This window comes from Pelophylax lessonae, assembly GCF_965119305.1.
Source record: "Pelophylax lessonae genome assembly, chromosome: 4".
NCBI lineage: Eukaryota > Metazoa > Chordata > Amphibia > Anura > Ranidae > Pelophylax > Pelophylax lessonae.
This window is the reverse complement of record NC_138771.1, coordinates 544,650,260-544,662,687: the sequence shown is the minus strand read 5'-3', so window position 1 is coordinate 544,662,687 and position 12,428 is coordinate 544,650,260. Positions and strand designations below refer to the sequence as shown.

The 12,428-nt window shown below is 45.2% G+C and overlaps 1 protein-coding gene across 2 annotated transcripts in view; it reads right to left on the bottom strand.

Moving 5' to 3' along the window:
- The window catches only part of LRRTM4 (leucine rich repeat transmembrane neuronal 4), a 952,017-nt gene that overhangs the window by 252,772 nt on the left and 686,817 nt on the right, over positions 1-12,428 (bottom strand). The window lies entirely within an intron of this gene.

Sequence of the window (12,428 nt, the reverse complement as noted above, 5' to 3'; positions counted from 1 at the left end):
TCACTGTTAGGGCGATAAGGATGTGGAACTCTTTTCCCCCAATTGGTGGTGTCAGTGGGGAGTATTGATATTTTTACAAGACTCCTGAACGTGCATCTTAGTGAACACAACAGACAGTGAAATGGGAAATAATTATCAACACTAACACACGTTTACCTACACAGGTTGAAATGGATAGACTATTGTCTTTATTTAACCTTACCTACTATGAAACTATAAAAATATGACTCTACCCAAAATCTCATGGATGGTGTTCTATTTTAGGAAAGGAGTTATTACTAGTTTAATAGACGTGCTTGAGTGGGCTAACTTTTACCATTTAGAAATGGGAGGACCATATGGTGCTCTTCTTGTTGATTTCACTTGGATTTCTAGGTTGGGGAAGCAGTTGCCTCTTGGCGGGCCTTCACTTTTGTGGTAGAGTTGCCAAGGTTAGGTAATCAAGCTCAACCATAACCCTTTTATTGATGGATAAAAAAATATATAAGTCAAATACCTCACATCTACGTTTTACTTTTAGCTAGACTAGACTGCAGCTCAATGGTGCATTTTATTGATAAAAGGTGAAACTTTTTTGATAAACAATACTGTTTCTTTATATTGTGACATGCCACAAGCGTATTCATGCAAACTTAAGAAAAAAAAAAAAAACTCAAGGGTCCACTTTAACCACTTTACCACCGGAGGATTTTGCTGTCTTACGTCTGGGCCACTTTTTGCGATTCTGCACTGTGCGACTTTAACTGACAATTGCACGGTCGTGCGACGCCATACCCAAACGAAATTTATGTCCTTTTTTCCCCACAAACAGAGCTTTCTTTTGGTGGTATTTGATCACCTGTGCGATTTATACTTTTTGCACTATAAACAAAAAAACAGCGTCATTTTGAAAAAATAACAATATTTTTCACATTTTTTTTATATGAAATTCCCCCCCCCAAAAAATGTAAAAATCAAACATTTTTTAAATTTTTGGCCAATTTGTTTTCTGCTACCTATGTTTGGTAAAAAAAAATCACAATAAGCGTATTTTGATTGGTTTGCGCAAAAGTTATTGCGTTTACTAACTAAGGGAAAGATTTCTGTCATTGTTGGTGTTTTTTTTTAACGAGTAATGGCGGCGATCTGCGATTTTTTTTTTTGTGGGACTGCGACATTGTGGCGGACAGATCGGTCCCTTGACTGACATTTTTGACACTTTTGGGGGTACCAGTGACATTACTACAGTAATCAGTGCTATAAATATGCACTGTTACTGTAAAAATGACACTGGCAGGGAAGGGGTTAATTTTATTGGAGAGGGAGGGGTTAATGTATGCCTGGTGCTTACTAACGTGTGTGGGGGGAGTGACTGAGTGACACAAGGACAGATCGCAGGTTCAGTTATGCTGAACCCTGCAATCTGACCCTGCCTGTCACTTAGGAGATCCGCCCGCTTTGTTTACACAAGCAGGCGGATCTCCACACTCGATTCCCCGATGATCGGGGAAGAGCAGTGGCGATCGCCGCTTCTCCTCCCCTGGCCCGACTCCCGCTGTGACTGAATACAGTGGGAGCGAGCCTCCGGCGGCGTCGAGAAAGGGGAGTGTCTGGCGACGTAGGTCTACGTCGCCAGACGATTACGAACCACTTTGCCGCAGTAGTGCTCGAGTGAGCAGACGGCAAGTGGTTAAATATGGTCAGAACGAGAACAAAATAATCTTTTTGTTTTTAGAAATAGTACAGACTCATAAATTAACACTTAGGGCAACATATTAGACAACCAGTGACATTATAAAGCTATGCAGCCCAGCCTTCAGTTTCAGTCCTATGTCTATGAACTGACACAGGACCCAGGGCTGCTTGGGTTTAGTATGCATATATAGGTCTGATTCATAGGAATTACCCTTTTATTTATTTGCCCTGGAAAGAGGAGAGTTAAAGAGCATTTTTACGCGTAAAGGCTAAAACTGAAAAGCTTTATTAAATATAGATGCTTCAGTCCTGTCAAAATTCTAAAAATATATACGTAACACATATGAATAATCTTTCTCCAAATAGAAAATGAATGAATATAGGTTTCTCGTGCTTCTTCCTTTATATAAAAGCTGACCTGGCTTTTACTGTGGCAGAACACAGAAATGTACTTCCAGAAATCCTTCAGCGATGCACAAAAATGTAATTTGGTGATGTGAAAACTTCAGTGTGCTGCTCGGAGCGGGGCGAGGAATTGAAATGTATCTGGGGTGGATACTGTGTTTGATGCCTTATAGCAGATGCTCTTTTATATATCTGAGGTTACTAGCTGCTTTGTCACTTTACACACATCTGATTGAAGGGCAAATTGGCACTGATGCTTGGGCTACCTAGATCTAACATAACCCCATTTCTGTACCATGTTGATGTGTTACTTTAGATGTTGCTTTTTATGGGTCTGCGCTATTTCTGAAAAAGATGCATCCTCTCTTAGCCTTTATTAAAACTAAGAGAAATATTGGGGCCGACTATAAAATGTTGGTTGCCTGGCTGTCATGCTAACCTGCTGGCTTTTGGGTCTCTGACCTTGAGCAAGTATGGAGGAGTGTCAAAGTAAAGACAGACGTTCTTGTCTGCATATTTGTTCAGGGTTAGAGACTCAATGAGAGAAACATGGAGGAGGCCAATGCTAATTTGACATTTTTTGGATAAGTACTACAATAGATTTGATTTAGCTATTAATACAAGATGTAGAAGTTCTGAAATCTAAAACAAACTGGAAAGCTCCTTTCATGGGACAATTGTTCTTTGGTTCATAAAGCAGCATTTAAAAAGCAGCAAGACATTTATAAAACATAGCAGTTTGTTTTACAAATGTACATTGGACTCTGCTGGCTCCAGTGATGGTAGAGTGCAATTAAAATAAATGATTATTGATTTTGGCAATACAAATGTGAGTGGCAAAGTCACAAGACCAAATCTCCTCCAGTCACAAAGTTTTCTCTGCTGCATTAAGAAGAGAAAATGTCATAGGATACCGTGGCCTGCATTTTATGAATGACCCGCAAAATGCAAGCTGCACTACGCACTAGTACTGCAATAAATCGTGCCCCTTGGACTGCTCCAAATAAGAAAATAAGGCTCCTTTCACACTAGCGGACCGTTCAGATCCACCTGTCAGTTTTTCAGGTGGATCTGAACAGATGCCCCATGCATCTCTATGGGGCATCGGATGTCAGCAGAAACATATCCGCTGACATCTGATCCGGTCCGTCAAATCTGGACGGATGGGAACCCTATTTTCCATCCGTCCAGCGGATCGGATGAGAATGGACAGGCGGTCTGTTCTCATCCGATTCCCCCATAAAGAACAGTGGGGACCTGACAGCTCTGTCTCCGCACACAGCGCGGAGACAGAGCTGCCACCCGCTTGCTCAGGGGGATCAGTGGATCGATCCCCCGCTGAGAAAAATGGAGTCCGCCAACAGACTCCAAGTGTGAAAGGGGCCTAACATGAGTATGCAGGGCTCCCATAAGGTTGTGCACCGCACCATAATATAAAGGGCTTCATTGTTTCCGAATCTCACCGCAAAGGCAGAGCATGTTCTGTGTCCCCATTGGGGAGATTATCTTTCACATTATGGTCTGTGTGACTAGATATACTGCTTGTATCCTGATTAGTAGCTGAAGTTGGCCATACACTGATTAGGCTGGCAAAATTGGAACAGTGGGTGGTCCTGTCTACTCTACTGACGCATTTTGTCACTTCCGACTTCATCACAGAGGCATCAGGGATCATTATCACACGTGAGGAGGTGTGTGGCAGAGTTCAACTTTAAATTAGAAGATTTGGACATTACTTTTCACATTTTGGTGAACTTTTTTCAAGTTTATTTACTTTTCATTTTCCTCTAACCCTGTTTTTATGAAGAATATTTTTTTATATATAATTGTCATATTTTGTTATGAACAATACACGTTAATATTTGTATTTTGATTCAGATTAGAGGACAGCGCTACCATTTGAAGTGGTTTACACTTTAAATGTTTTGACAGAAATAGAACCCTACTAATTTCTCTCAGACTACTGCTTAGATTTATTTCTGTCTCCACTATATCTTTCCAAAACTTCCAAAAACAATAGAAAACATTAGAATAGCAATATTGTCTAACTTAAAAGAAAGAAAGTCTTAACCTGCACAACAAAAACAAAAAAAAAGGAAAAGGAAAAAAAAAGACGTATGTGGTTTAAAAGAAAAATGAATTGGAATTAACCTTATATACTGTTGCACAAGACATTAATTCACATTGCACCAAGACATTGATTCAAATTGGCAGGTGTCTTTCGAAGGCATGACACGGTGCATAAAAGTGGTTCTTGTTAAAATGCGTAGAGAAAAGGTCAGATGCCATTTCTGAACACAGAAGTTTGCAATATTCACAAAGCATATTTTTAAAAGTACCATTATTTCAATAAGGGTTTATTGCGCAGATGGGCTTCTTAAACTTTTTGATTTCTTATGAAAAGATCTATTGTTTTCCTTTCCACCTGATAAATCTAGGCCATTACGTTCATACAATTTTCCTCTGGAAATAAATGATGAACAGAAATGATCACATAATTATCCAGGGGTTGTAAACATTTTAGAGGTAATTTTTAAAGCTCTCATTCCTCCCCGATTATATAGGCATGAATAATTTTATATAGCGGCAGAAAGATGATAGGAGAACAAAAAAAAAAATACTATGCAGATACAGACAATGGAAATACAGCTGGAAACGGTAAGACTGCAGAAATGGGAAGGACAACAAAAGATTACTGATATACAAGCTCTTTATAGATGGTGTACACACCGAGCTGGATTTTATTAGGGGCACTGTAGACCTGTGTTTATGGGTGACCTAGCTAGAAGGGCCTTTAGTTGAAAAAACAATTTAGTGTTTCCAGGAGCATATATTTTGAGTTATTATGGGATTGTCTTATGGTATTATTATGACTATACCACGATAGTCGTTTTTTATGACATTTTTCCATATATTTTTATTACTGAAAAAATATAGAGATCTGTGGATTAGCTGCTAAAGGAGGTTCTCAGTGGTTCAGTGCAATTGCTTCACCTTTTTTTTTTTAAAACAGTGAGGTTTATTGAAACTTTTGGTACAATACAAAAATAAACCGTGCATTGAAACTGCGATCAGATTCATAACACACAGGGGTACAAAAATACAAATATACACAGTGATTAACACTTAGAAACAGAACAGACATAGTAAAAATAAGGCAGTAGTCAGTTACTTTCTGTCGGCCCAACACTCAAGCAGACAATATTGGTTTAACAGGGGCGGTCAGCATAAAGTAGTTACCCACTTCACTACTGAGCAGTATCAGGGCACTGCACCCATTTGTCCCAAATCTTGTTGAACTTCTGAGGGCACCCCCTATGTTGATATAAAAGTTTATGAAATGGGATGACACTATTAATTTCCTTAATCCACAATCCTAGAGTAGGAGGAGTAGGTCTCATCCACCGCCTGGCTATCAATTTACGTGCTATAAACAAAGTTTCCTGAAGAAATATGACAGTGGATTTGGGCATCTCTCCATCCGGATAGACCCCCAGGAGACACTCCTTAGGAGAGAGTTGTAGAGGAGACCCCATTTTGTCATGCAGAAATGTGACTACTTGTTGCCATAGAGTCTGTAATTGGGGACAGCTCCACAATAGATGAAAGAAGGAAGCATCAGGGTCTCCGCACATAGGACAAGAGGGGACCAAGTCAGGGTGATATTTGGACAGTCTAAGTGGGGTGAGATAAGCCTGGTGTATTATAAAGGTCTGGGTTAGGCGATCCGACAGTTTTGGCGACACTCTGCGGCACGTCTCCAGGGCATCCTCCCATTCCCCATCCTCCATGGCCCCCACACTGCGCTCCCAGCGGGTCTTAAGTGCAAAAGCTAAAGTGGTCGAGGAGGGTGTGTGAAGTTCAGAGTAGAACATGGAAATGAGGTGACTGGGTTCTGTACTTTTAACAATCTCAAGGGTGGTAACCGATTCTATCTCAGGAGGGCCGTCAGGGAATTGAGATCTATAGGCATGGGAGAGCTGTAAGTATCTGTAGTGCATGGGGCCCCGGAGCGCAAACTGGTCTCGCAAGGTCTCGTAAGACCGTAGACCAGTGGTCGTGGAGATATGGCTAAGGAGAAGAATACCCCTCCCACTCCATACCGACAGGTCAGGGATGGAGAGGAACTCACGCAATGTACTATTATGCCACAGAGGGGTGAATGTGTGGAATGGAGGGCACCGAAGCCTGGACGCTACCACCTCCCAGATCCGACAATAGTGATATAGAAGAGATCTGGGGCACAGGGGCTCCGGCAAACCCCTGACGCCCCTAAGGATAACTAGGAGGGGGTCCCCGAGGGGATGAGCCCACCCAGGGCAGAGCAGGGTCAAGAAGCGTTCTCTATCCGTTTTATCTATGTGAAAGAACTGGGACAACTGAGCTGCCAGATAGTACAGATTAAAATCCGGCAGGGCCAGCCCCCCTAGATTTGTAGGATTCTTGAGTTTGCGCCAGGAGATCTTGTGCCGGTTAGCACCCCAAACAAAGGTCTTGAGGAGTGATTCCATCTGCTTAAACAGCCTGAGTGGCAGGTAAATAGGAGAGTGCCATACAACATAGAGAATTTTGGGAAGGAGAATCATTTTAATTAAATTGACTCTACCCATCACTCCCAGAGGTAATTTGGACCATACTTGAATTTTAGCCTTAAGCAGAGGGAACAAGGGTTGAACGTTATCCGGGACATAATCTGCTGAGCTAGCTGTCACTTGAATCCCTAAGTATTTAATGCGGGATACACATTGTAGGGCCGGGTTTGCGGGGGCGATCGCCTGCGGGCTCTCGTCAAGCGGGAGAATTTGTGACTTATCCCATTTTATCTGAAAACCGGAGAATCGTCCGTACCGTTCAATTAAAGAAAGGGCTGTGAGCAGGGATTCTCGAGAGTCTTCCAAATATAACAAAGTGTCATCAGCATACATGCTGATTTTCTCCTCCAGCGGTCCCTTACGTAGGCCACGAATCCCGGGATGTGCTCTAATGGCCATCGCCAGGGGTTCCGCGGCCAGGGCATACAGCAGGGGGGAGAGGGGGCACCCCTGTCGAGTGCCACGGGATAAAGGGAAGGCGGTCGACTGCCAGCCGTTGGCCAGGACCCTAGCTACCGGGGCGCTATATAGGAGTTTGACCCACTTAATAAAATTAGGTCCAAAGCCGTATCGGTCCAGGCAGGTCCATAGAAATGGCCACTCTACCGAGTCGAATGCTTTAGCCGTGTCCAAGGAGACCACCACCCTGCCACCCATTCCGTCGTGTTGTGCCTGGAGATTCATGAATAACCGGCGAAGGTTAAATGAGGTGTTCCTCCCAGGCATGAACCCGGCCTGGTCCGAGTGTATGAGTGAAAGGATCACCTTGTTAAGACGGAGGGATAAAATTTTCGCAAGGATTTTAGTGTCTACTGGGAGCAAAGAGATGGGACGGTAAGACTCTGGGGCGTGTAAGTCCTTGCCCGGCTTGGGGATGAGCACAATTAGCGCCTCCCGCATAGAAGGGGGTAGGGCTGCATCTTTGAATAGAGATTGAAACAAAGCCAATAATTTAGGAGAAAGGAGTTCCGAATATTGGGAGAAGAATTCAATCGGGAGGCCGTCTAGGCCGGGGGCCTTAGATCTAGGGAACTTGGACACGGCTGCTGCAATCTCCTCCACAGAAATGGGTGCCTCGAGAGTCGCCAACTGGTCGGGTGTCAAAGTGGGAAAGTCAATAGAGTCCAGAAAGTCATGCATGTCAGTGCAGTCAGCGGGGGCCCTAGAGGTGTAAAGTGTACTAAAAAATGATCGGAAACACCGTGTCACCGCAGCAGGATCAGTGATCTCATTACCCAGGTCATCCTTTAAAGTAATAACTACCGGGGGCCTATCCTCACAATGGACTAAATATGCGAGTAGTTTCCCCGCCCGCTCTCCATGTGCAAACAGATTCTGCTTCTGAAAAAACATCTTAGATTTCGCCTTCTCATATTCAAGTTGGGAAAGGACTTTAGAGGTCAATTTATACTGGGATTCATGTGTCGGAGTCGGGTCCGCCATAAAGGCCTGTTCAGCTTCAATTAGATTTGTCGTTGCCCTGGAGATCTCCTCAGCAGCCCGCGCTCTAACAGCTTTGATTTTGGAAATCATAGTGGATCTGGCGAACAGTTTAAATGCCTCCCACACTGCAGCCGGGGAGGCAGTGCCCTCATTATCAGAAAAGAATTGTGTCCAGGTCCCCTCAATGTCGTTCCCATCAGACACCAAGGGGAGCCAGGCGGGATTCAGGCGCCAGGCCGGGGGAGGTCTGTTGCAGGGCAAGGACAACAGTATCCAATAAGGGCAGTGATCAGACAGAGTCCGTGGGGCGAAGCCTGCCGCCAGTAACCTGGAGAGCAGGGTTTGAGACAACAATATCAGATCAATGCGTGACATAGAATGGTGTGCAGCCGAGAAACAGGAGTACGCACGCTGAGCGGGGTATTTGCTGCGCCAAGAGTCGGCCAAACCAAAGCTCTCCAACAATCGGGAGAACCTGGTCGGGGACGACCCCGGCGGCGCCTGGGAGGCGCCACCGGATCTATCCAGACCCGAGTCCATCACATTGTTAAAGTCGCCCAGCCAGATCACCGGGGCCCCCGGGCATTGTGCCATAAACGCCAATCCCTCCATTATAATCACAGCAGAGTAAGGGGGGGCACATAGAAAGCCATCAGCAACATCAATTCCCCATAGACTGACGTTTTGAGAAAGACATATCTACCCATTGGGTCAACCTGAGATCCTAGGAGCTGGAAATGTACCGATTTGGCCACCAGAAGCGCCACACCCCTGGAGTGCGAGCTATATGCAGAGTGCTGCACCCAGCCAACCCAGGGCCGTTTGAGAGACTGTTGTACGCGGCCCTCCAAATGTGTCTCCACCAGTACTATAATGTTAGCCCGTACACGGCGTAAAACATTGAAGACAGCCGTCCGTTTTAATCTTATCGCGCATACCCCTGACATTCCACGTCAACAATTTCAATGCGGCCATGGCAGGGGTAATACGGAGCGTGGAGCGGAGGCTCCCAGGATCTCAGGCAATAAGGCCACAGAACTAACAAGTCCACGGTCATACACTAGCATTAATAAACGGCAGCAAAAGAGCAGGTAGTTATTACTTGAGGTCAATGTGCATAGAACAGAAACAGTATAGAGATTGTACCAAATATAAACTGTAAACAATGGTAATACCCCAATCCCCCCTCCCTGCCCTGCACCAACCCCAACTTGTGCGGGCTTGTTCCCAAACAAGTGCCTCAACCAGAACAGGCCCACATGCGACTGGTAAAGAGCAAGATCAGGAGGCCAGGGACCCCCAGGATAGTCAGCAAAAATACAGCAAAATACAACTAGGACAAGCAAGGGGGCCCGGGGGCCCAGGTCCAACAGAAGTCGCAGGGGGCAACAGGGGAGTTGGGCACAAACACACGCCTGAGCGGGTGTAGGGGGCGAAAACCAACAGGTGTATCGCTGGGTAGCAAAGCCTATGGGCAGGTGGAAATCCATAGGAAGAGAACAGAAAAATCAGTTCCATCTGTGGAGCTAGGGCGCTCCGCCGGTCAAACACAGGAGCAGTAGTGCAGGGAAATGAGGGGGGAGGGGGGGGAGGGGGATGCAAAGTCTTGAGTTCCGCAGGATCTACAAAACCCCCTCCACCTCTGCAGCAGCGTAAGGCATAGGCAATCAGGGAGAAAGTATCATGAAGTCGCCAGGGCAAGGTGGTCAGGCTCTAGCTTCCAGTCCTTCTAACCAGGAGATGGCGGCTTCCGGATCCTCAAAGAAGTGGGCTCGGTCCTCACCCTCCACTCTAAGACGGGCCGGGTACAACATAGAGTATTTGATATTCTTGATACGCAGCCTGCGTTTGACCTCCAAAAAGCTCTTGCGGCGCCTCTGGACCTCAGCAGAGAAGTTGGGGAAAATCGCTATTTTGTGATTTCCAAATGGAATGTTCCCCTTAACTCTGGCCAGGCGTAATATGGCATCTCTGTCCCGATAGTTCAGGAATTTAGCGATGAATGTGCGGGGGGTGCACCCTGAGGGGGGGGACGCCCCGAGAGGCGATGTGCACGTTCCACAACAAAAGTGGGTGAAAAGGATTCTCTGCCATATGTCTGAGTGAGCAATTGTTCCAAATAGGATGAGGGGTCTGCACCTTCAGAGCCCTCCGGGAGGCCAATGAACCGCAGGTTACAGCGGCGCAGCCTATTCTCCATGTCATCTTGTTTTTGGAGGATAAGGTGTACTTGTTGCTGCAGCCTGTCTGAGGAGCTTTGCAATGGGGGGAGGGAGTCTTCCACCTCGCTAATTCTGTGTTCAGCCTCACCAACTCTGTTCCTTAGCCTCTGCATATCCTGACGCATCAAAGATATATCTACCTTCACCTCCTCGATTTTAGTTGTCAGCATGGTCTGGCAAGTGGCAATCGCTTCAAAAACCTTGGATGTAGCAGGGCTCTCAGGCTCCTCCACCACAAGCGACGGGCCGGCGCCATCTTGGATCGGGGCCTCCTTCTCCAGCCTCCGGAATGCAGCTAGTTTTGCCGCAGCTTCAGAGCCTTTCTTCGGCGGAGACATGCGGAGGTCAGTGCCGCGGGTGTGCGGGAGGTGAAGGGAGGATTATCGTGCCCGGAGGGCTGCAGGATTAGCGGTAAAGGATATCGGTCCGGCGGAGCTCCTCTCACACACGTCCTCTCACATGCTGCGCCAGGCCACGCCCCTTAATTGCTTCACCTTTTATAAGACCTCCTACCCTTGCACCAAATTTTTTACATACTATGGCTATATTGTGGCAGATTTGTCATGGGTATATCTTTTATCAATAAGCAATGGTGGCAAAGCCCTGCACATCTGGAATTGACTCCTGCAGCAACAGGACAAGTCACCATTTTAGCCTTATATTTATGGTAGTTACTGGTGGGGTTAATGAATAGTTCAAGGATCGTTTATATGACAGTCTTGGATATATTCCTACAAAAATGTGCATTTGGGTCTTAAAAATAATAAAAACGCAATCAATCCAAAAGAAACTAAAAGTGCATTCTTATTGGCCCCTGCCTTTTCTGAATGAATATATTGAGTGACTAGCACCAATCACACTGTACAGAGCACCTCCTGTTCTTTCATCTGAGGTTCAGCTGAAGCTGCAGAGAAAGGATTGGGATTCATTGTTTTTTTTCTCTGTCTTAAAAGTAAGCCATCAGGGGTTTGTTTAAACCCATGATATTTTCTCTAAGCCCCACCCCTCCCCACAGTGTTGTGAAAAAATTGTAAAAAAATAATGCAAAACTGGCCCATAGAGTGTTAGTGAACTGCTTGTGTGTACAGCTGGAGCTGCCGGTTACTCTATGAAGATGCAACAGCTGGGCGAACACAGCCACAGGTCCTAATATGACATGTGTAGGGTTGGGTGAGTGGCCCCAAATGCACACTGTCTGTGTTCCAGGCTATAGACTTGCACCAACATCATGTAATGTCTTGGCACTCCAACCCAGTTGCAGGTATAGGATGGGCTAGAGCACTCTTCACTCACTGTGCCTGACAAGCGGTCTCCGCTTAGAAAATATATGTACTCCTTTGGGTTGAATAAAGATTGGTTTGATCAATACTCACCTGGTTGCTGACTTCACCCTACATTGGAAGATCTGCACCAACATGCCTGTCGAATTAGGACCTGTGGCTGTGTCCATACAGCCGCTGTGTCACCATAGAGTAACAAACTGTATGCTGCCCGCACACAGCTCCAGCCAAAAAAAATGATATTTTTGGAGTGGTGGACCTGTTCTAATAGCAGTCCTGTATGTCACTACTGCATTTATGGAAGCTAGGAAGTGGAAACCAAAAATGGAAGTAGAGTAAACAAAAATATACCGTATATATTTAAAGAAGAAAGTGCTAGGTGATTTCACAAGTTCCACTTTAATAAAGAAATGGGTTCTAATGTTATTCATGCTAGATAACTTGGGGATATTGTTGCAGGACCATTTTCTGATCTGTGTAACCAATTTCCTAACAGAAGAGCTTCGTGGCTGGTGGACTTTTTTTTTTCTGCATCCACAAGAAGGGTGCCTAAGGGAAAAGGTGGCAACTACAGGCCAGTGAATTTAAATTTTGCAGTAGTAAAGCTAATGGAATCTTTCCCAAGAAGAGGAATTACAGTACACAATATGATCACCCAATAGCAGCATGGCTTTACTTGTGATGACCGTGTCTATTTCTAGGTTGGCTGCATTAAACCCTGTAACATCAAAAGTATTGAGACACCTGCCTTTACACGCACATGTATTTTAATGGCATCTCAGTCAATTTTAAGTTGGCCCGCCCTTTGCAGC